A 23,991-nucleotide genomic window follows, 5' to 3' on the forward strand; every position below is an offset into this window, starting at 1 on the left:
TTCACATGTATCTCAATTTTTCATACATTGGATGTACATTTTTCTGTACGGTCAAGTCGTCTTTGTGTTTCTGTAACTTTAGAACATCGATTTTAGTCATGTGTTTTTTATCGCCAAATAAGCCTAATTGGTGCAGGAGGTAGCAGTCAATGTCATAATCTGAAAGTCGTGTGGAGAAAGGGGGTCTTTGCAGCAGTTCGCAAAACAAAAAACCTGTCCAGTCAAACACTACTGGCCCTTTTGGTGGGCGTGGTCAGAATATTGGATACAAGAACAAACTGTGCCCTTCAAGTCTTAATTGCTTCTGTATCAGGATTGTTATCCGCAGCAGACGCCAGCTGGACTGTTAGTCCTGTGTTGCCCTAGGTGCTGGGGGACCCGGGGATCCGATTGGACGGGGCAAGGTTTTGCCATTGAACACTTTCCCTTGTTCCCAAGTCATTGCCTTCGGACGCCCCGATGCGACCCGGGGATCCAATTGGAAGGGGCAAGGTTTTGACATTGGACACTCTCCCTTGTTCCAGAGTCATCGCCGTTGGACACCGCTGGAGGTGTTGCCATTGGACACCACTGGAGGTATTGCCATTGGACACCACTAAAGGCATTGCCATTGGACACTGGGTGCCAACACTTTGTGAAAGTACAGGACTGGTCAGGTGCAAGTTATTGCCATTGGACGTCGTGGCTACTAATGTAACCCTGGTCTCTGAGTTATTGCCATTGGACACTAGCAGAGGTATTGCCATTGGACACTGTCCACTTGGGATACCCCAGGTCCAACACAAAGTTATTTGAAGTGACAGTTGAAGCCCTTAATATCCCAGGTGGAGAAGGCGACAAACTAGGACGGCTGGAAGACTGACTGGTAGACATAAGTATGAAAGCTTGACATGTTTATGTTGTGCACCAGAACCATGGGTATAGGACAACTTCGGCATGTTCTTCTGAAGAAAGGGAACGCCAAGACCCCTGGACCCCCTCGGCGACCTGCGGAGACCCCGCATCTCTCACCTGAGGGCGTGGTTTGGACATAGCCCAACTCGCATCCCTCATTGGCAGAGACCCGCACGCCGTCTGTTCGGCAGGATTCTCGTCCTAGACCTCGGCCATTTCCTCCCCGTGTGTTCGTTTATTCGGAGGGAGAAAACAGTCATGAGTTCAATGCATTCAATCAAATCATGTTTATTTGCTCCAAGCAATAACAATACTTACAGAGTCTCTGGGTTTCTGTCTCACGAGTCACCAACCAGGGCTGGATCGCGCAGAGGACAGGAACCTGCTACAATAGTTCATTTGCTATTTATCCCGCATGGTGGGTGCGGTCTGTACGTGGGTGAACCGCCTGACTATGTTTCTGGACTTATCATAATCGTTATTGTGCAATTATTTTGCTGTCCTAGGCTAAATTTGGTCTGAACAAGAACATCTTGTGACATCTACTGTCTATGTTAATTAGTCTAATGCACGTAGTGCAGGCTCTGGAAGATTTGTTATAAAATCTTAAGTATAACGTATGTCAAGCTTTATAGGTGTCAGTATTTATTTAGCTATATGTTATTCCATTATTTAGCTATATGTCATTAGTTAGCTATATGTTAGTTCAGTGCAAAGTGTTATTTCAATACAACAGTACAAAATGTTATTTCAGTACACGTCACAGACTCTATAAAACATTGCGATGCCCCCCGATCATCGCTCTCCAGGAAAGAAACCCATTTTGATCAGGTGGCTTCCTCTGACCTACAAAGGAGGCAACCACTTCTAAATCTAGGCTTCATCCACTGCGACGAGCACTCTAGAACCCAGAAGAAGTGACCATGCACGCAGCTGAACCAGGCCCCAGGATTCCCGACTTCGCCGGACGAATCGGAATCCGCTTATTTTTTTTCCTCTTCCTTGTGCGCGTTTGGAAACGCACACCGCGCTGGTACCGAGACAAGAGCCACCGAGACGGAACACTCTGTCTATTGATTCCTGCAAAAGGAAAGATCTGAACCCGGAGTCTTTCAAACAAGTCGACCGCCGGTCCGATCCGAACCCCGGAGGACCGCGCACCCCGCTGCCAGTCGCTAGGAAGCGCTGCGGCTCCCGCCTCGCGCATCGCCGCATCCGAGGACGGACCACACACGCTTGTTTCCCCTCAAGAAGTACAGTAAGAGGCTTTAGCTCTGGGCAGAACGTAGATTATTTATGTGTTTCAGTAAGTTAACTTACTGTGTATTGTTGTGAAGTTTGTACCGGACCTCCGTGTCCCGTTTATTGCTGCTATAATACCCGCGTTATTATCAGTGTTGCTTGACTGTGATTTGTGTCCGACCACGTCGGACTATTGTGTTGCTCTGCCATCGTGTCTGAACTCAGCATGCTGTCGTCTGTTTAAAGACCAGAGACGCGCCGGCTCACAAGCTGAGCCGCTGCGCCCCTACATCCCAGACCAGGTGCTGGACCTCAGTCATCATTGCATGAGCCTTACTGCTGCTTTGATCGCTTCCCCTTTGCTTTCCTACTAACAAACATTTACACACAATCGTGGGTGCTGGAGAGATTCTGGTCTGTAGTTAACTTCGTCCCGATCTCTCCTTTGGTAGAGTCACATGTTTAAAGGCAGCCGCCGTTTAACTTGAGGTCTCACGCCCCACCTTTCTCTGGCGCCACGTGACTTCCCAGGTCACGTCCGCCATCTTGTTCCTCCTCTCCCTTTCACGGGCACACGCCTGTGCACACACTCGCTCACACGCTCGCTCACATATCTACCAGATATGAACATTTTGAGTGAGCACCTTTAATTCTTGAGACTGAATTAACGATTTGGTTATTGGTCCCGGTTTGCGGGTGGTGCCCCGTTGCTATTAACATTGATTAATAAGCTCTATTGATTTTCATAATTCATAATTATCTTTGATAATTATAAATTATTGCTGATAACCAAATTAGCCCAAACCGATGCACAACATTTATGATTTAATGTGTAATGTTTTTGAATTATGTTCATTAATTGATTTGACAATGGTCCATTTAATGGGAGAGATGTGAATGTCTGAGAAATGTTTTGACGCACTTTAATATTGCGCACTCCAGCCAGCCCAATTAATCTTTCCTGTCTTTTTTTCTTTGCCCTTGTCATTTAAAACTTGACGTTTCTCTCATCAGTGTTAATCTCGATGTTCATCGTGTTTAATGTGTTTTATTGCAGTTTAGTATTTTTTTGGGCACTTGTGCGCAGTGACCTTGCTACAGAGTGACGCACTTTCCAATTGCTGACTTCAGCCACACATCCACACTAACACATACACACACAGATTGTCCAATCTGCCACCGCTATTTCAGCGCCCTTCGCAAACATCTAAGAAATTCTCATTATCTGAGCAATATTGAAGAGAGGCGCATTCTGCTCAACCTCGCAGCAGGGAGAGTCAATCTCCACACTGCTCCCTGCCCGGTTCCAGGGTGCAACTACACCCTGACCCGTCTGGACAGGCACATAAAACAAGCCCACACTGAGTTGACAATCCCAGAAAGGGTTGACATGCTTTTTGAGGCTGAGCGCAGGCTCATCCTGAGGCTGTTGGGTGACCTCTGGGCCTCTTACCCCACCCCAGTCATGGTGACCAAGTTGATTGAGTTAATTGACTTTGGAGGAACCGGACCTGGCACCCATGTCCCCTAGCACTGATTTGGAAGTGCAGAATGCCACGAAACAATAAGGAACTATGCGAGCAAGCTAGTAAAGGTGCGGGCGGAGAGGGATCAGCTGATCTTCGACGTTGGAGTGCTCCGCAGCAGGGTGCAACAGCTGCTGCGCTCCAACAAGAGGAGCAGCACCTCCACTAGATAGATAGATAGATAAATACTTTATTCATCCCAAGCTGGGAAATTCTGGTGTAGCAGCAGCACACATTAAAAATATATACAATATTTACACAATAAATTTAAAATATACGAATTGCCCAAAAAAATATAGAAATTAAGAATAATAAATTCACAGAATTTACATGAAGTATTGACAGTGGAACAAGGTCTATCTGTCAGCCAGAGGTGAGGTGTTGTGTAGTTTTATGGCTTGTGGCAGGAAAGATTTCCTGTAACAGTCCTTGTGACAGCGAAGCTGAATCAGCCTATTGGAGAAGGAGCTCCGCTGTCTGTCCAGTGTGAGGTTGAGAGGATGGTCTGGGTTATCCATGATGGATAACAGTTTGTTCATAGTCCTCCTCTCCACCACAGATTCAAACACGTCCATCTTGCAGCCTATTACGGAGCCAGCTTTCTTGATCAGTTTGCTCAATCTGTTCATGTCGCTGGCTCCGATGCTGCTCCCCCAGCAGACCACAGTGAAGAACAGTACACTGGCAACAACAGACTGATAGAAAATCTCCAACATCCGGCTGCACACATTGAAGGATCTCAGCTTCCTAAGGAAGTAGAGTCTGCTCATCCCCTTCTTGTACACAGTCAGGTTGTTGGTCTTCCAGTTCAGTCCGTTGTTGATATTGACTCCCAGGTACTTGTAGTCCTCCACTGTCTCCACCTCCTCCACCAGAATGAAAGGGGTCTGTGAAGCTGTTCTCTTCCTCCTGAAGTCGATCACCATCTCTCTGGTCTTGTCCACATTCAGCAGCAGGTGTTCCCGCCCACTACACAAACCTGTCCACCAGCGATCTGTACTCTCCCTTCTGTCCATCCCGTATACACCCAACCAATGCAGAGTCATCAGAGAACTTCTGCAAGTGGCACAACTCCCCTGTGGAGCTCCTGTACCACTCACCACCATGTCAGACAGAGCACGGCCCAGTCGTACAAACTGCGGCCTGCCTGTCAGGTAGTTAGTGATCCAGGAGACAGTGGACGCGTCGACACCCATCAACCGCAGCTTGTCACCCAGTAGCAGTGGCTGGATGGTGTTGAAAGCACTGGAGAAATCAAACAGTGATTCTCACAATGGGCCCGCTGCAGCAGATAGATGACAGCGTCGTACACCCAGAAGAGGTTGATAGGCAAACTGTAGAGGGTCGAGCGACGATCTAACCTGTGGCCTCAGGTGGGCCAAGACCAGCCTCTCCAGCACCTTCATCACATGAGATTTGAGGGCAACTGGTCGGTAGTCGTTGACAAGGGGGGAGACAAAGAGGGGAGGACCAGGAGGAAGTGAGTCTCTCTCTCTCTCTCTCTCTCTCTCTGTCTTTGTTCCATTCTCCCTGTCTGTGTCTTTTTTGTTTTACACCAACTTTGACAGGACGTGTGGAGGAGGCAGGCCCATCCTTGGCTGCTGCTGCTGCGGAGGGCAGAGTCACCCAATCCCCTCAGAAACCATTGACCCCGTGGAGGTCTGGCAGCGGCAGGGGGAACCGCATGAGACTGATCACACTTCAAATGTTGATGGGTAAGCATATTTTGATAACGTGATTTATGCCATTAGACACCAGTGTTTTCAGAGTCCTTGCATGTATATTATAACACCATAAATCATGTATCGTTACAGAAGAGTACCTACAGACATACAAGGCCCGCCACGAGGGCCTTGACCCCACGGTCAAGATGAAGGAAAATGCCACCTCAAAGGTCAGCGGGATAAAAACCTTAAACGCCTGGAGAGTACCTACAGACATTCAAGGCCCACCACGAGGGCCTTGACCCGACGGTCAAGATGAAGGAAAATGCCACCTCAAAGGTTAGCCGGATAAAACCCGTCCTTCTCTATATGGGCCACAACGTGAGCAGGTTGTCTGAATGGCTGTTTCTGGATGACGTGGCCTGGATCCGTGGGTGAGTGACAATGTCATTAAAATTTAGTTTAAGTTGTGCTCGAAGCGTCGTCATCGGGGGTATGAAGGTAACAACTGCCAAATTCTAGCTCCAGAACGCGACCAACTTCATAAAGTTTATGATGGGTATCCGCCCAGGACCTCCCGCCTCACCCCGGTATAGTTTCTCTCAATCGAAAGGGAATTGAAGATGGGACTCAAGTCTCTGCAGCACAGGGTGGTGGTGCACCAAATGGCCACAAAGCGCACCAAGGTGACAAAGTTGCCGCCCAGTGCCTCTCTGCGGTGGGAATAGCCATCCCGCAGCTACTGGGTAAGTTGTCCATAACTCTGCTTGCTTATAGGACACATGGATTGTTAACCAAGGCACAACTGATGTTGTGTGCTATGCTTTATTTCTCTTTTCATGAGACAAACTCAATGAGGGTTTTAAAAATCGCAATCAGTTCCTGTTCTATGGCTATATAACATGGCTACCAGTGCGCATATTGGAGCTGTCTCTTTGGGCGGAGGCTGGGGGTCTTTGCCAACATGACGGACAAGGAGGTGGAGGAGGCAAAGACCCTCGGCCAGGAGGGGGGTACCTGCTTTACGTAAGTACTATTTCATGAGGATTTTCTGACACTATTAGCTTTGATGGTGTCAGAAAAATATGTATTATAACTAATTAAAAAGAACATGCTGATCGTAGAAAGAACAGTCTGTATTGGTATCTTGTATACAGACATGATGTTGTGGTTACTGTTGTCCACTATAGAGGCAGAAAAACCTCAGGGCATGCATGACCTTGGAATGCGACTCAGGAAACTCAGGACCTGCCATTAACTTTGTCTGTAAATAAGTAACACACAGATATACATTGTAAAGGGGAACCGCCCATCATGCTTAAATATCCTTGCATCTCCTGTATTCGTCGGACAACCTCAGTACTCAGACACTGTGCTGCTGTATTGACTTGTCCCCTTGCAGCAAGAATACATGTATGTATTAAATGTTACTGTTTGCCTAAAAACCGAATTCAACTTTCTGTGTTCATTTCAGATTATTCTAACAGATGGTTAGCCCTGATGTCTACTATGGTGGGTGTATATGATCCAGTCTCCCTTTTACTCTCTCCCTTCTCTACGTGTCTGTGTCATAACAGATCAAAGAGCACAAAACTAATAAAACATTTGGGGAGGCTCAGATGTTCTTGACCAAAGAGGAGTTCACTTGGCTGGAGAGGTGTCTGGCCGTCAAAAAAAAGGTCCCCGCCAAAGAGGCCAACCAATTTGTGATTTTCACGAAAAGGCAAGGGGCGTCAAAGAACTTGAACAATTATTTGCAGTCGGCCTGTAGAGAAATGGGGATGGCAGGGGAAATAAATTTCACTCTCATCCTCTCGGCTCTGGCTACTTGCGTAACTTGACATTTAATTCTAAACACCGCCCACATGCAAGTATGTAGAGAAACTGAAAGCTTGATTGCAATTACTGTCATTGATTCCTCTGCAATTTCTCAATGTTTTCCAGGCAAAAAGTCACAGGACCCCAAGGCACGGAGGAAGGTGTCGGACTTCATGTGCCACGACACCAAAACTGCAGACCGCTTTTACGAGGCGAACCCCAACCACAGCGAGGCAGCTGAGGTCAGAGCCCTGGTAAGCCAGAGCCCCCACCAGGGCCCGGAAGGAGAGCGGGAACAGCACCAGGAAGGGGAGGATGAGGAGGAGGTGGAAGGTGGCAGCAGCAGCAGCTCGATTGACCGCAACACGACCCCGGTCATGTACCAGGAGTCAGGGGACTCCTCATGTTCCTCACCCTGAACATGCTGATGTTCAGGGTGAGGAGGCTGAAATATAAAAAAAAAAGTAAATACCATAGGTTCAATTTAAAAATCAGTTCCTTTGTAGTTGTGTGGTGTTATTTATTGTGTTCATTTTAGATTGCGTGATGTTTAGATTTTAGGGATTTATTGTGTGATGTTTAGATTTTAGGGATTTATTGTGTGATGTTTAGATTGTGTGATGTTTAGATTTAACAGATATATTGTGTGATGTTTAGATTGTGCAATGTTTAGATTTTAGGGATTTACTGTATGATGTTTAGATTTTGAGGATATATTGTGTTCTGTTTTAATTGTTCATATTGCTGTTGAAAATAAATGGTTAAATTGTGAATACTTGTCCTTTTTTTCTAATTGCACACATTTTTATTTATATTACTCTCACAGCAAAAACTAACTGACAATTATACTTATGTTTAAATCAATATGATACCAATGCTAACTCTTTTTGTCATAGTTTAATTGTGTACAAAAGCAGAAAAAAATTACTGTCCATTTCAAATACCTCACTATGGGGTTTCAACTTCCACCAAGTGTACACAAGTCAATCAATCAATTGCAGTAATATGCGATGTTTCATGGTAACGACAAACTGTGCCCTTCAAGTCTTATTTCTTCTGTATCAGGATTTTTATCCGCAGCAGACGGACCAGCTGGACTGTTAGTCCTGTGTTGCACCACGTGCTCTGAATATTTGTATGGACAGGTAAATGTACATGGCATTGCGACCCTCTATCTTCAATTTGACAGTTTGCCTGTACATTTTAGAGTATTGCTGTTCAGTACTTGCCCAAAAGTTTTGTACCAGGCCATTGGGTGAGGACCGATATTACTGCCATGTACATGTACCTGTCCATACAAAAATTCAGAACAAAAGTCACTGAACCACCAATGCTTGTTTTGGTGTTTCTTGTATCCAATATTCTGACCACGCCCACTAAAAGGGCCAGTAGTCTTTGAATGGACAGGGTTTCTGATTTGCGTACTACTTCAAAGACCCCTTTTCTCCACAAAACTTTCAGATTATGACAATGACGGCTACGTACTGCACCAATTAGGCTTATTTGGTGATAGAAAACTACATGACTAAAATCAATGTTCTAAAGTAACAGAAACACAAAGACGACTTGACTGTTACAGAAAATGTACTTCCAATGTGTGAAAAATTGAGATACATGTACATTTTAGAGCATTGCTGTGCAGTACTTGCCCAAAAGTTTTGTACCAGGCCATTGGGTGAGGACCGACATTACTACCATGTGCATGTACCTGTCCATACAAAAATTCTGAACAAGAGTCACCTGTCGGTGGCATACCCATCTGTTGTTGAAGTCGTTTTGAATTAATTCTTGGCAATTTGAGAAAGAAATAATGAATTTAAATCTCAGAGTCATTTACCAGTTGCAAATGAGTATTGCGACCCTCTATCTTCAATTTGATTGGTAGACAGGATTAGCACCTGGGGCAACACAGGTCTAACAGTCCAGCTGGCATCTGGTGCGGATTGTTATCCGGATACAGAAGCAATTAAGACTTGAAGGGCACAGTTTGATGTACTATGAAACAATGCATAATGAATTAGCCGGGAATCGAACCCGAGTCTCCCGCGTGGCAGGCGAGAATTCTACCACTGAACCACCAATGCTTGTTTTGCTATGTCTTGTATCCAATATTCTGACCACGCCCACTAGAAGGGCCAGTAGTCTTTGAATGGACAGGGTTTCTGATTTGCGTACTACTTCAAAGACCCCCTTTCTCCACAAAACTTTCAGATTATGACAATGACTGCTACGTACTGCACCAATTAGGCTTATTTGGTGATAGAAAACTACATGACTAAAATCAATGTTCTAAAGCAACAGAAACACAAAGACGACTTGACTGTTACAGAAAATGTACTTCCAATGTGTGAAAAATTGAGATACATGTACATTTTAGAGCATTGCTGTCCAGTACTTGGCCAAAAGTTTTGTACCAGGCCATTGGGTGAGGACCGACATTACTACCATGTACATGTACCTGTCCATACGAAAATTCTGAACAAGAGTCACCTGTCGGTGGCATACCCATCTGTTGTTGAAGTCGTTTTGAATTAATTCTTGGCAATTTGAGAAAGAAATAATGAATTTAAATCTCAGAGTCATTTACCAGTTGCAAATGAGTATTGCGACCCTCTATCTTCAATTTGATTGGTAGACAGGATTAGCACCTGGGGCAACACAGGTCTAACAGTCCAGCTGGCATCTGGTGCGGATTGTTATCCGGATACAGAAGCAATTAAGACTTGAAGGGCACAGTTTGATGTACTATGAAACAATGCATAATGAATTAGCCGGGAATCGAACCCGAGTCTCCCGCGTGGCAGGCGAGAATTCTACCACTGAACCACCAATGCTTGTTTTGCTATGTCTTGTATCCAATATTCTGACCACGCCCACTAGAAGGGCCAGTAGTCTTTGAATGGACAGGGTTTCTGATTTGCGTACTACTTCAAAGACCCCCTTTCTCCACAAAACTTTCAGATTATGACAATGACTGCTACGTACTGCACCAATTAGGCTTATTTGGTGATAGAAAACTACATGACTAAAATCAATGTTCTAAAGCAACAGAAACACAAAGACGACTTGACTGTTACAGAAAATGTACTTCCAATGTGTGAAAAATTGAGATACATGTACATTTTAGAGCATTGCTGTCCAGTACTTGGCCAAAAGTTTTGTACCAGGCCATTGGGTGAGGACCGACATTACTACCATGTACATGTACCTGTCCATACGAAAATTCTGAACAAGAGTCACCTGTCGGTGGCATACCCATCTGTTGTTGAAGTCGTTTTGAATTAATTCTTGGCAATTTGAGAAAGAAATAATGAATTTAAATCTCAGAGTCATTTACCAGTTGCAAATGAGCATCGCGACCCTCTATCTTCAATTTGATTGAAAGGCTGGAACCTAGCACCTGGGGGAACACAGGACTAACAGTCCAGCTGGCGTCTGCTGCGGATAACAATCCTGCTACAGAAGCAATTAAGACTTGAATGGAACAGTTAGATGTTACTATGAAACAACGCATAATGCATTAGCCGGGAATCGAACCCAAGTGGAAGGTGAGAATTCTACCACTGAACCACCAATGCTTGTTTTGGTATTTCTTGTATCCAATATTCTGACCACGCCCACTAAAAGGGCCAGTAGTCTTTGAATGGACAGGGTTTCTGATTTGCGTACTACTTCAAAGACCCCCTTTCTCCACAAAACTTTCAGAGTATGACAATGACTGCTACGTACTGCACCAATTAGGCTTATTTGGTGATAGAGAACTACATGACTAAAATCAATGTTCTAAAGTAACAGAAACACAAAGACGACTTGACTGTTACAGAAAATGTACTTCCAATGTGTGAAAAATTGAGATACATGTACATTTTAGAGCATTGCTGTCCAGTACTTGGCCAAAAGTTTTGTACCAGGCCATTGGGTGAGGACCGACATTACTACCATGTACATGTACCTGTCCATACAAAAATTCTGAACAAGAGTCACCTGTCGGTGGCATACCCATCTGTTGTTGAAGTCGTTTTGAATTAATTCTTGGCAATTTGAGAAAGAAATAATGAATTTAAATCTCAGAGTCATTTACCAGTGGCAAATGAGTATTGCGACCCTCTATCTTCAATTTGATTGGTAGACAGGAATAGCACCTGGGGCAACACAGGTCTAACAGTCCAGCTGGCATCTGGTGCGGATTGTTATCCGGATACAGAAGCAATTAAGACTTGAAGGGCACAGTTTGATGTACTATGAAACAATGCATAATGCATTAGCCGGGAATCGAACCCGAGTCTCCCGCGTGGCAGGCGAGAATTCTACCACTGAACCACCAATGCTTGCTTTGCTATTTCTTGTATCCAATATTCTGACCACGCCCACTAAAAGGGCCAGTAGTCTTTGAATGGACAGGGTTTCTGATTTGCGTACTACTTCAAAGACCCCCTTTCTCCACAAAACTTTCAGATTATGAAAATGACTGCTACGTACTGCACCAATTAGGCTTATTTGGTGATAGAAAACTACATGACTAAAATCAATGTTCTAAAGTAACAGAAACACAAAGACGACTTGACTGTTACAGAAAATGTACTTCCAATGTGTGAAAAATTGAGATACATGTACATTTTAGAGCATTGCTGTGCAGTACTCTCCCAAAAGTTTTGTACCAGGCCATTGGGTGAGGACCGACATTACTACCATGTACATGTACCTGTCCATACAAAAATTCTGAACAAGAGTCACCTGTCGGTGGCATACCCATCTGTTGTTGAAGTCGTTTTGAATTAATTCTTGGTAATTTGGGAAAGAAATAATGAATTTAAATCAGTCATTTACCAGTTGCAAATGAGCATCGCGACCCTCTATCTTCAATTTGATTGAAAGACTGGAACCTTGTTCCTGGGGGAAAACAGGACTAACGGTCCAGCTGGCGTCTGCTGCGGATAACAATCCTGCTACAGAAGCAATTAAGACTTGAATGGAACAGTTAGATGTTACTATGAAACAACGCATAATGCATTAGCCGAGAATCGAACCCGAGTGGAAGGCGAGAATTCTACCACTGAACCACCAATGCTTGTTTTGCTATTTCTTGTATCCAATATTCTGACCACGCCCACTAAAAGGGCCAGTAGTCTTTGAATGGACAGGGTTTCTGATTTGCGTACTACTTCAAAGACCCCCTTTCTCCACAAAACTTTCAGATTATGACAATGACTGCTACGTACTGCACCAATTAGGCTTATTTGGTGATAGAAAACTACATGACTAAAATCAATGTTCTAAAGTAACAGAAACACAAAGACGACTTGACTGTTACAGAAAATGTACTTCCAATGTGTGAAAAATTGAGATACATATACATTTTAGAGCATTGCTGTGCAGTACTTGCCCAAAAGTTTTGTACCAGGCCATTGGGTGAGGACCGACATTACTACCATGTACATGTACCTGTCCATACAAAAATTCTGAACAAGAGTCACCTGTCGGTGGCATACCCATCTGTTGTTGAAGTCGTTTTGAATTAATTCTTGGCAATTTGAGAAAGAAATAATGAATTTAAATCTCAGAGTCATTTACCAGTTGCAAATGAGTATTGCGACCCTCTATCTTCAATTTGATTGGTAGACAGGAATAGCACCTGGGGCAACACAGGTCTAACAGTCCAGCTGGCATCTGGTGCGGATTGTTATCCGGATACAGAAGCAATTAAGACTTGAAGGGCACAGTTTGATGTACTATGAAACAATGCATAATGCATTAGCCGGGAATCGAACCCGAGTCTCCCGCGTGGCAGGCGAGAATTCTACCACTGAACCACCAATGCTTGTTTTGCTATTTCTTGTATCCAATATTCTGACCACGCCCACTAAAAGGGCCAGTAGTCTTTGAATGGACAGGGTTTCTGATTTGCGTACTACTTCAAAGACCCCCTTTCTCCACAAAACTTTCAGATTACGACAATGACTGCTGCGTACTGCACCAAATAGGCTTATTTGGTGATAGAAAACTACATGACTAAAATCAATGTTCTAAAGTAACAGCAACACAAAGACGACTTGACTGTTACAGAAAATGTACTTCCAATGTGTGAAAAATTGAGATAAATGTACATTTTAGAGCATTGCTGTGCAGTACTCTCCCAAAAGTTTTGTACCAGGCCATTGGGTGAGGACCGACATTACTACCATGTACATGTACCTGTCCATACAAAAATTCCATACAAAAATTCTGAACAAGAGTCACCTGTCGGTGGCATACCCATCTGTTGTTAAAGTCGTTTTGAATTAATTCTTGGTAATTTGGGAAAGAAAGAATGAATTTAAATCAGTCATTTACCAGTAACAAATGAGCATCGCGACCCTCTATCTTCAATTTGATTGAAAGACTGGAACCTTGTTCCTGGGGGAAAACAGGACTAACGGTCCAGCTGGCGTCTGCTGCGGATAACAATCCTGCTACAGAAGCAATTAAGACTTGAATGGAACAGTTAGATGTTACTATGAAACAACGCATAATGCATTAGCCGAGAATCGAACCCGAGTGGAAGGCGAGAATTCTACCACTGAACCACCAATGCTTGTTTTGCTATTTCTTGTATCCAATATTCTGACCACGCCCACTAAAAGGGCCAGTAGTCTTTGAATGGACAGGGTTTCTGATTTGCGTACTACTTCAAAGACCCCCTTTCTCCACAAAACTTTCCGATTATGACAATGACTGCTACAATGACTGCTACGTACTGCACCAATTAGGCTTATTTGGTGATAGAAAACTACATGACTAAAATCAATGTTCTAAAGTAACAGAAACACAAAGACGACTTGACTGTTACAGAAAATGTACTTCCAATGTGTGAAAAATTGAGATACATGTACATTTTAGAGCATTGCTGTGCAGTACTTGCCCAAAAGTTTTGTACCAGGCCATTGGGTGAGGACCGACATTACTACCATGTACATGTACCTGTCCATGCAAAAATTCTGAACAAGAGTCACCTGTCGGTGGCATACCCATCTGTTGTTGAAGTCGTTTTGAATTAATTCTTGGCAATTTGAGAAAGAAATAATGAATTTAAATCTCAGAGTCATTTACCAGTTGCAAATGAGTATTGCGACCCTCTATCTTCAATTTGATTGGTAGACAGGAATAGCACCTGGGGCAACACAGGTCTAACAGTCCAGCTGGCATCTGGTGCGGATTGTTATCCGGATACAGAAGCAATTAAGACTTGAAGGGCACAGTTTGATGTACTATGAAACAATGTATAATGCATTAGCCGGGAATCGAACCCGAGTCTCCCGCGTGGCAGGCGAGAATTCTACCACTGAACCACCAATGCTTGTTTTGCTATTTCTTGTATCCAATATTCTGACCACGCCCACTAAAAGGGCCAGTAGTCTTTGAATGGACAGGGTTTCTGATTTGCGTACTACTTCAAAGACCCCCTTTCTCCACAAAACTTTCAGATTATGACAATGACTGCTGCGTACTGCACCAATTAGGCTTATTTGGTGATAGAAAACTACATGACTAAAATCAATGTTCTAAAGTAACAGCAACACAAAGACGACTTGACTGTTACAGAAAATGTACTTCCAATGTGTGAAAAATTGAGATACATGTACATTTTAGAGCATTGCTGTGCAGTACTCTCCCAAAAGTTTTGTACCAGGCCATTGGGTGAGGACCGACATTACTACCATGTACATGTACCTGTCCATACAAAAATTCTGAACAAGAGTCACCTGTCGGTGGCATACCCATCTGTTGTTGAAGTCGTTTTGAATTAATTCTTGGTAATTTGGGAAAGAAATAATGAATTTAAATCAGTCATTTACCAGTAACAAATGAGCATCGCGACCCTCTATCCTCAATTTGATTGAAAGACTGGAACCTTGTTCCTGGGGGAAAACAGGACTAACGGTCCAGCTGGCATCTGGTGCGGATTGTTATCCGGATACAGAAGCAATTAAGACTTGAAGGGCACAGTTTGATGTACTATGAAACAATGCATAATGCATTAGCCGGGAATCGAACCCGAGTCTCCCGCGTGGCAGGCGAGAATTCTACCACTGAACCACCAATGCTTGTTTTGCTATTTCTTGTATCCAATATTGTGACCACGCCAACTAAAAGGGCCAGTAGTCTTTGAATGGACAGGGTTTCTGATTTGCGTACTACTTCAAAGACCCCCTTTCTCCACAAAACTTTCAGATTATGACAATGACTGCTGCGTACTGCACCAATTAGGCTTATTTGGTGATAGAAAACTACATGACTAAAATCAATGTTCTAAAGTAACAGCAACACAAAGACGACTTGACTGTTACAGAAAATGTACTTCCAATGTGTGAAAAATTGAGATACATGTACATTTTAGAGCATTGCTGTGCAGTACTCTCCCAAAAGTTTTGTACCAGGCCATTGGGTGAGGACCGACATTACTACCATGTACATGTACCTGTCCATACAAAAATTCTGAACAAGAGTCACCTGTCGGTGGCATACCCATCTGTTGTTAAAGTCGTTTTGAATTAATTCTTGGTAATTTGGGAAAGAAAGAATGAATTTAAATCAGTCATTTACCAGTAACAAATGAGCATCGCGACCCTCTATCTTCAATTTGATTGAAAGACTGGAACCTTGTTCCTGGGGGAAAACAGGACTAACGGTCCAGCTGGCGTCTGCTGCGGATAACAATCCTGCTACAGAAGCAATTAAGACTTGAATGGAACAGTTAGATGTTACTATGAAACAACGCATAATGCATTAGCCGAGAATCGAACCCGAGTGGAAGGCGAGAATTCTACCACTGAACCACCAATGCTTGTTTTGCTATTTCTTGTATCCAATATTCTGACCACGCCCACTAAAAGGGCCAGTAGTCTTTGAATGGACAGGGTTTCTGATTTGCGTACTACTTCAAAGACCCCCTTTCTCCACAAAACTTTCAGATTATGACAATGACTGCTGCGTACTGCACCAATTAGGCTTATTTGGTGATAGAAAACTACATGACTAAAATCAATGTTCTAAAGTAACAGCAACACAAAGACGACTTGACTGTTACAGAAAATGTACTTCCAATGTGTGAAAAATTGAGATACATGTACATTTTAGAGCATTGCTGTGCAGTACTCTCCCAAAAGTTTTGTACCAGGCCATTGGGTGAGGACCGACATTACTACCATGTACATGTACCTGTCCATACAAAAATTCTGAACAAGAGTCACCTGTCGGTGGCATACCCATCTGTTGTTGAAGTCGTTTTGAATTAATTCTTGGTAATTTGGGAAAGAAATAATGAATTTAAATCAGTCATTTACCAGTAACAAATGAGCATCGCGACCCTCTATCCTCAATTTGATTGAAAGACTGGAACCTTGTTCCTGGGGGAAAACAGGACTAACGGTCCAGCTGGCATCTGGTGCGGATTGTTATCCGGATACAGAAGCAATTAAGACTTGAAGGGCACAGTTTGATGTACTATGAAACAATGCATAATGCATTAGCCGGGAATCGAACCCGAGTGGAAGGCGAGAATTCTACCACTGAACCACCAATGCTTGTTTTGCTATTTCTTGTATCCAATATTCTGACCACGCCCACTAAAAGGGCCAGTAGTCTTTGAATGGACAGGGATTCTGATTTGCGTACTACTTCAAAGACCCCCTTTCTCCACAAAACTTTCAGATTATGACAATGACTGCTACGTACTGCACCAATTAGGCTTATTTGGTGATAGAAAACTACATGACTAAAATCAATGTTCTAAAGTAACAGAAACACAAAGACGACTTGACTGTTACAGAAAATGTACTTCCAATGTGTGAAAAATTGAGATACATGTACATTTTAGAGCATTGCTGTGCAGTACTCTCCCAAAAGTTTTGTACCAGGCCATTGGGTGAGGACCGACATTACTACCATGTACATGTACCTGTCCATACAAAAATTCTGAACAAGAGTCACCTGTCGGTGGCATACCCATCTGTTGTTGAAGTCGTTTTGAATTAATTCTTGGTAATTTGGGAAAGAAATAATGAATTTAAATCAGTCATTTACCAGTAACAAATGAGCATCGCGACCCTCTATCTTCAATTTGATTGAAAGACTGGAACCTTGTTCCTGGGGGAAAACAGGACTAACGGTCCAGCTGGCGTCTGCTGCGGATAACAATCCTGCTACAGAAGCAATTAAGACTTGAATGGAACAGTTAGATGTTACTATGAAACAACGCATAATGCATTAGCCGAGAATCGAACCCGAGTGGAAGGCGAGAATTCTACCACTGAACCACCAATGCTTGTTTTGCTATTTCTTGTATCCAATATTCTGACCACGCCCACTAAAAGGGCCAGTAGTCTTTGAATGGACAGGGTTTCTGATTTGCGTACTACTTCAAAGACCCCCTTTCTCCACAAAACTTTCAGATTATGACAATGACTGCTGCGTACTGCACCAATTAGGCTTATTTGGTGATAGAAAACTACATGACTAAAATCAATGTTCTAAAGTAACAGAAACACAAAGACGACTTGACTGTTACAGAAAATGTACTTCCAATGTGTGAAAAATTGAGATACATGTACATTTTAGAGCATTGCTGTGCAGTACTTGCCCAAAAGTTTTGTACCAGGCCATTGGGTGAGGACCGACATTACTACCATGTACATGTACCTGTCCATACAAAAATTCTGAACAAGAGTCACCTGTCGGTGGCATACCCATCTGTTGTTGAAGTCGTTTTGAATTAATTCTTGGCAATTTGAGAAAGAAATAATGAATTTAAATCTCAGAGTCATTTACCAGTTGCAAATGAGTATTGCGACCCTCTATCTTCAATTTGATTGAAAGACTGGAACCTTGTTCCTGGGGGAAAACAGGACTAACGGTCCAGCTGGCATCTGGTGCGGATTGTTATCCGGATACAGAAGCAATTAAGACTTGAAGGGCACAGTTTGATGTACTATGAAACAATGCATAATGCATTAGCCGGGAATCGAACCCGAGTCTCCCGCGTGGCAGGCGAGAATTCTACCACTGAACCACCAATGCTTGTTTTGCTATTTCTTGTATCCAATATTCTGACCACGCCCACTAAAAGGGCCAGTAGTCTTTGAATGGACAGGGTTTCTGATTTGCGTACTACTTCAAAGACCCCCTTTCTCCACAAAACTTTCAGATTATGACAATGACTGCTGCGTACTGCACCAATTAGGCTTATTTGGTGATAGAAAACTACATGACTAAAATCAATGTTCTAAAGTAACAGAAACACAAAGACGACTTGACTGTTACAGAAAATGTACTTCCAATGTGTGAAAAATTGAGATACATGTACATTTTAGAGCATTGCTGTGCAGTACTTGCCCAAAAGTTTTGTACCAGGCCATTGGGTGAGGACCGATATTACTACCATGTACATGTACCTGTCCATACAAAAATTCTGAACAAGAGTCACCTGTCAGTGGCATACCCATCTGTTGTTGAAGTCGTTTTGATTTAATTCTTGGTAATTTGGGAAAGAAATAATGAATTTAAATCAGTCATTTACCAGTAACAAATGAGCATCGCGACCCTCTATCTTCAATTTGATTGAAAGACTGGAACCTTGTTCCTGGGGGAAAACAGGACTAACGGTCCAGCTGGCGTCTGCTGCGGATAACAATCCTGCTACAGAAGCAATTAAGACTTGAATGGAACAGTTAGATGTTACTATGAAACAACGCATAATGCATTAGCCGAGAATCGAACCCGAGTGGAAGGCGAGAATTCTACCACTGAACCACCAATGCTTGTTTTGCTATTTCTTGTATCCAATATTCTGACCACGCCCACTAAAAGGGCCAGTAGTCTTTGAATGGACAGGGTTTCTGATTTGCGTACTACTTCAAAGACCCCCTTTCTCCACAAAACTTTCAGATTATGACAATGACTGCTGCGTACTGCACCAATTAGGCTTATTTGGTGATAGAAAACTACATGACTAAAATCAATGTTCTAAAGTAACAGCAACACAAAGACGACTTGACTGTTACAGAAAATGTACTTCCAATGTGTGAAAAATTGAGATACATGTACATTTTAGAGCATTGCTGTGCAGTACTCTCCCAAAAGTTTTGTACCAGGCCATTGGGTGAGGACCGACATTACTACCATGTACATGTACCTGTCCATACAAAAATTCTGAACAAGAGTCACCTGTCGGTGGCATACCCATCTGTTGTTGAAGTCGTTTTGAATTAATTCTTGGTAATTTGGGAAAGAAATAATGAATTTAAATCAGTCATTTACCAGTAACAAATGAGCATCGCGACCCTCTATCTTCAATTTGATTGAAAGACTGGAACCTTGTTCCTGGGGGAAAACAGGACTAACGGTCCAGCTGGCATCTGGTGCGGATTGTTATCCTGCTACAGAAGCAATTAAGACTTGAATGGAACAGTTAGATGTTACTATGAAACAACGCATAATGCATTAGCCGAGAATCGAACCCGAGTGGAAGGCGAGAATTCTACCACTGAACCACCAATGCTTGTTTTGCTATTTCTTGTATCCAATATTCTGACCACGCCCACTAAAAGGGCCAGTAGTCTTTGAATGGACAGGGATTCTGATTTGCGTACTACTTCAAAGACCCCCTTTCTCCACAAAACTTTCAGATTATGACAATGACTGCTACGTACTGCACCAATTAGGCTTATTTGGTGATAGAAAACTACATGACTAAAATCAATGTTCTAAAGTAACAGAAACACAAAGACGACTTGACTGTTACAGAAAATGTACTTCCAATGTGTGAAAAATTGAGATACATGTACATTTTAGAGCATTGCTGTGCAGTACTTGCCCAAAAGTTTTGTACCAGGCCATTGGGTGAGGACCGACATTACTACCATGTACATGTACCTGTCCATACAAAAATTCTGAACAAGAGTCACCTGTCGGTGGCATACCCATCTGTTGTTGAAGTCGTTTTGAATTAATTCTTGGCAATTTGAGAAAGAAATAATGAATTTAAATCTCAGAGTCATTTACCAGTTGCAAATGAGTATTGCGACCCTCTATCTTCAATTTGATTGGTAGACAGGAATAGCACCTGGGGCAACACAGGTCTAACAGTCCAGCTGGCATCTGGTGCGGATTGTTATCCGGATACAGAAGCAATTAAGACTTGAAGGGCACAGTTTGATGTACTATGAAACAATGCATAATGCATTAGCCGGGAATCGAACCCGAGTCTCCCGCGTGGCAGGGGAGAATTCTACCACTGAACCACCAATGCTTGTTTTGCTATTTCTTGTATCCAATATTCTGACCACGCCCACTAAAAGGGCCAGTAGTCTTTGAATGGACAGGGTTTCTGATTTGCGTACTACTTCAAAGACCCCCTTTCTCCACAAAACTTTCAGATTATGACAATGACTGCTGCGTACTGCACCAATTAGGCTTATTTGGTGATAGAAAACTACATGACTAAAATCAATGTTCTAAAGTAACAGAAACACAAAGACGACTTGACTGTTACAGAAAATGTACTTCCAATGTGTGAAAAATTGAGATACATGTACATTTTAGAGCATTGCTGTGCAGTACTTGCCCAAAAGTTTTGTACCAGGCCATTGGGTGAGGACCGATATTACTACCATGTACATGTACCTGTCCATACAAAAATTCTGAACAAGAGTCACCTGTCAGTGGCATACCCATCTGTTGTTGAAGTCGTTTTGATTTAATTCTTGGTAATTTGGGAAAGAAATAATGAATTTAAATCAGTCATTTACCAGTAACAAATGAGCATCGCGACCCTCTATCTTCAATTTGATTGAAAGACTGGAACCTTGTTCCTGGGGGAAAACAGGACTAACGGTCCAGCTGGCATCTGGTGCGGATTGTTATCCGGATACAGAAGCAATTAAGACTTGAAGGGCACAGTTTGATGTACTATGAAACAATGCATAATGCATTAGCCGGGAATCGAACCCGAGTCTCCCGCGTGGTATGCAAGAATTCTACCACTGAACCACCAATGCTTGTTTTGCTATTTCTTGTATCCAATATTCTGACCACGCCCACTAAAAGGGCCAGTAGTCTTTGAATGGACAGGGTTTCTGATTTGCGTACTACTTCAAAGACCCCCTTTCTCCACAAAACTTTCAGATTATGACAATGACTGCTGCGTACTGCACCAATTAGGCTTATTTGGTGATAGAAAACTACATGACTAAAATCAATGTTCTAAAGTAACAGCAACACAAAGACGACTTGACTGTTACAGAAAATGTACTTCCAATGTGTGAAAAATTGAGATACATGTACATTTTAGAGCATTGCTGTGCAGTACTTGCCCAAAAGTTTTGTACCAGGCCATTGGGTGAGGACCGACATTACTACCATGTACATGTACCTGTCCATACAAAAATTCTGAACAAGAGTCACCTGTCGGTGGCATACCCATCTGTTGTTGAAGTCGTTTTGAATTAATTCTTGGTAATTTGGGAAAGAAAGAATGAATTTAAATCAGTCATTTACCAGTAACAAATGAGCATCGCGACCCTCTATCTTCAATTTGATTGAAAGACTGGAACCTTGTTCCTGGGGGAAAACAGGACTAACGGTCCAGCTGGCATCTGGTGCGGATTGTTATCCGGATACAGAAGCAATTAAGACTTGAAGGGCACAGTTTGATGTACTATGAAACAATGCATAATGCATTAGCCGGGAATCGAACCCGAGTCTCCCGCGTGGCAGGGGAGAATTCTACCACTGAACCACCAATGCTTGTTTTGCTATTTCTTGTATCCAATATCCTGACCACGCCAACTAAAAGGGCCAGTAGTCTTTGAATGGACAGGGTTTCTGATTTGCGTACTACTTCAAAGACCCCCTTTCTCCACAAAACTTTCAGATTATGACAATGACTGCTACGTACTGCACCAATTAGGCTTATTTGGTGATAGAAAACTACATGACTAAAATCAATGTTCTAAAGTAACAGCAACACAAAGACGACTTGACTGTTACAGAAAATGTACTTCCAATGTGTGAAAAATTGAGATACATGTACATTTTAGAGCATTGCTGTGCAGTACTTGCCCAAAAGTTTTGTACCAGGCCATTGGGTGAGGACCGACATTACTACCATGTACATGTACCTGTCCATACAAAAATTCTGAACAAGAGTCACCTGTCGGTGGCATACCCATCTGTTGTTGAAGTCGTTTTGAATTAATTCTTGGTAATTTGGGAAAGAAATAATGAATTTAAATCAGTCATTTACCAGTAACAAATGAGCATCGCGACCCTCTATCTTCAATTTGATTGAAAGACTGGAACCTTGTTCCTGGGGGAAAACAGGACTAACGGTCCAGCTGGCGTCTGCTGCGGATAACAATCCTGCTACAGAAGCAATTAAGACTTGAATGGAACAGTTAGATGTTACTATGAAACAACGCATAATGCATTAGCCGAGAATCGAACCCGAGTGGAAGGCGAGAATTCTACCACTGAACCACCAATGCTTGTTTTGCTATTTCTTGTATCCAATATTCTGACCACGCCCACTAAAAGGGCCAGTAGTCTTTGAATGGACAGGGTTTCTGATTTGCGTACTACTTCAAAGACCCCCTTTCTCCACAAAACTTTCAGATTATGACAATGACTGCTATGTACTGCACCAATTAGGCTTATTTGGTGATAGAAAACTACATGACTAAAATCAATGTTCTAAAGTAACAGAAACACAAAGACGACTTGACTGTTACAGAAAATGTACTTCCAATGTGTGAAAAATTGAGATACATGTACATTTTAGAGCATTGCTGTGCAGTACTTGCCCAAAAGTTTTGTACCAGGCCATTGGGTGAGGACCGACATTACTACCATGTACATGTACCTGTCCATACAAAAATTCTGAACAAGAGTCACCTGTCGGTGGCATACCCATCTGTTGTTGAAGTCGTTTTGAATTAATTCTTGGCAATTTGAGAAAGAAATAATGAATTTAAATCTCAGAGTCATTTACCAGTTGCAAATGAGTATTGCGACCCTCTATCTTCAATTTGATTGAAAGACTGGAACCTTGTTCCTGGGGGAAAACAGGACTAACGGTCCAGCTGGCATCTGGTGCGGATTGTTATCCGGATACAGAAGCAATTAAGACTTGAAGGGCACAGTTTGATGTACTATGAAACAATGCATAATGCATTAGCCGGGAATCGAACCCGAGTCTCCCGCGTGGCAGGCGAGAATTCTACCACTGAACCACCAATGCTTGTTTTGCTATGTCTTGTATCCAATATTCTGACCACGCCCACTAAAAGGGCCAGTAGTCTTTGAATGGACAGGGTTTCTGATTTGCGTACTACTTCAAAGACCCCCTTTCTCCACAAAACTTTCAGATTATGACAATGACTGCTGCGTACTGCACCAATTAGGCTTATTTGGTGATAGAAAACTACATGACTAAAATCAATGTTCTAAAGTAACAGCAACACAAAGACGACTTGACTGTTACAGAAAATGTACTTCCAATGTGTGAAAAATTGAGATACATGTACATTTTAGAGCATTGCTGTGCAGTACTTGCCCAAAAGTTTTGTACCAGGCCATTGGGTGAGGACCGACATTACTACCATGTACATGTACCTGTCCATACAAAAATTCTGAACAAGAGTCACCTGTCGGTGGCATACCCATCTGTTGTTGAAGTCGTTTTGAATTAATTCTTGGTAATTTGGGAAAGAAATAATGAATTTAAATCAGTCATTTACCAGTAACAAATGAGCATCGCGACCCTCTATCTTCAATTTGATTGAAAGACTGGAACCTTGTTCCTGGGGGAAAACAGG

General features: G+C 42.7%; 11 non-coding genes across 11 annotated transcripts; all 11 read right to left on the reverse strand.

The window, feature by feature from the left end:
- Window positions 1-9,157: 9,157 nt before the first annotated feature.
- trnag-gcc lies at window positions 9,158-9,228 on the reverse strand. Its single transcript has one exon. It is a non-coding gene; the product is annotated as a tRNA-Gly (tRNA).
- Window positions 9,229-9,907: 679 nt separating this feature from the next.
- Window positions 9,908-9,978, reverse strand: trnag-gcc. The gene has a single exon. It is a non-coding gene; the product is annotated as a tRNA-Gly (tRNA).
- A 1,423-nt stretch (window positions 9,979-11,401) lies between these two features.
- Window positions 11,402-11,472, reverse strand: trnag-gcc. The gene has a single exon. It is a non-coding gene; the product is annotated as a tRNA-Gly (tRNA).
- Window positions 11,473-12,891: 1,419 nt separating this feature from the next.
- On the reverse strand, window positions 12,892-12,962 carry trnag-gcc. The gene has a single exon. It is a non-coding gene; the product is annotated as a tRNA-Gly (tRNA).
- A 1,444-nt stretch (window positions 12,963-14,406) lies between these two features.
- Window positions 14,407-14,477, reverse strand: trnag-gcc. The gene has a single exon. It is a non-coding gene; the product is annotated as a tRNA-Gly (tRNA).
- Window positions 14,478-15,154: 677 nt separating this feature from the next.
- trnag-gcc lies at window positions 15,155-15,225 on the reverse strand. The gene has a single exon. It is a non-coding gene; the product is annotated as a tRNA-Gly (tRNA).
- Window positions 15,226-18,125: 2,900 nt separating this feature from the next.
- On the reverse strand, window positions 18,126-18,196 carry trnag-gcc. The gene has a single exon. It is a non-coding gene; the product is annotated as a tRNA-Gly (tRNA).
- A 2,159-nt stretch (window positions 18,197-20,355) lies between these two features.
- trnag-gcc lies at window positions 20,356-20,426 on the reverse strand. The gene has a single exon. It is a non-coding gene; the product is annotated as a tRNA-Gly (tRNA).
- Window positions 20,427-21,103: 677 nt separating this feature from the next.
- Window positions 21,104-21,174, reverse strand: trnag-acc. Its single transcript has one exon. It is a non-coding gene; the product is annotated as a tRNA-Gly (tRNA).
- Window positions 21,175-21,851: 677 nt separating this feature from the next.
- On the reverse strand, window positions 21,852-21,922 carry trnag-gcc. Its single transcript has one exon. It is a non-coding gene; the product is annotated as a tRNA-Gly (tRNA).
- Window positions 21,923-23,343: 1,421 nt separating this feature from the next.
- On the reverse strand, window positions 23,344-23,414 carry trnag-gcc. Its single transcript has one exon. It is a non-coding gene; the product is annotated as a tRNA-Gly (tRNA).
- Between the last annotated feature and the right edge of the window lie 577 nt (window positions 23,415-23,991).

This window comes from Scophthalmus maximus, chromosome 9 (assembly GCF_022379125.1).
Source record: "Scophthalmus maximus strain ysfricsl-2021 chromosome 9, ASM2237912v1, whole genome shotgun sequence".
Classification (NCBI taxonomy): Eukaryota; Metazoa; Chordata; class Actinopteri; order Pleuronectiformes; family Scophthalmidae; genus Scophthalmus; species Scophthalmus maximus.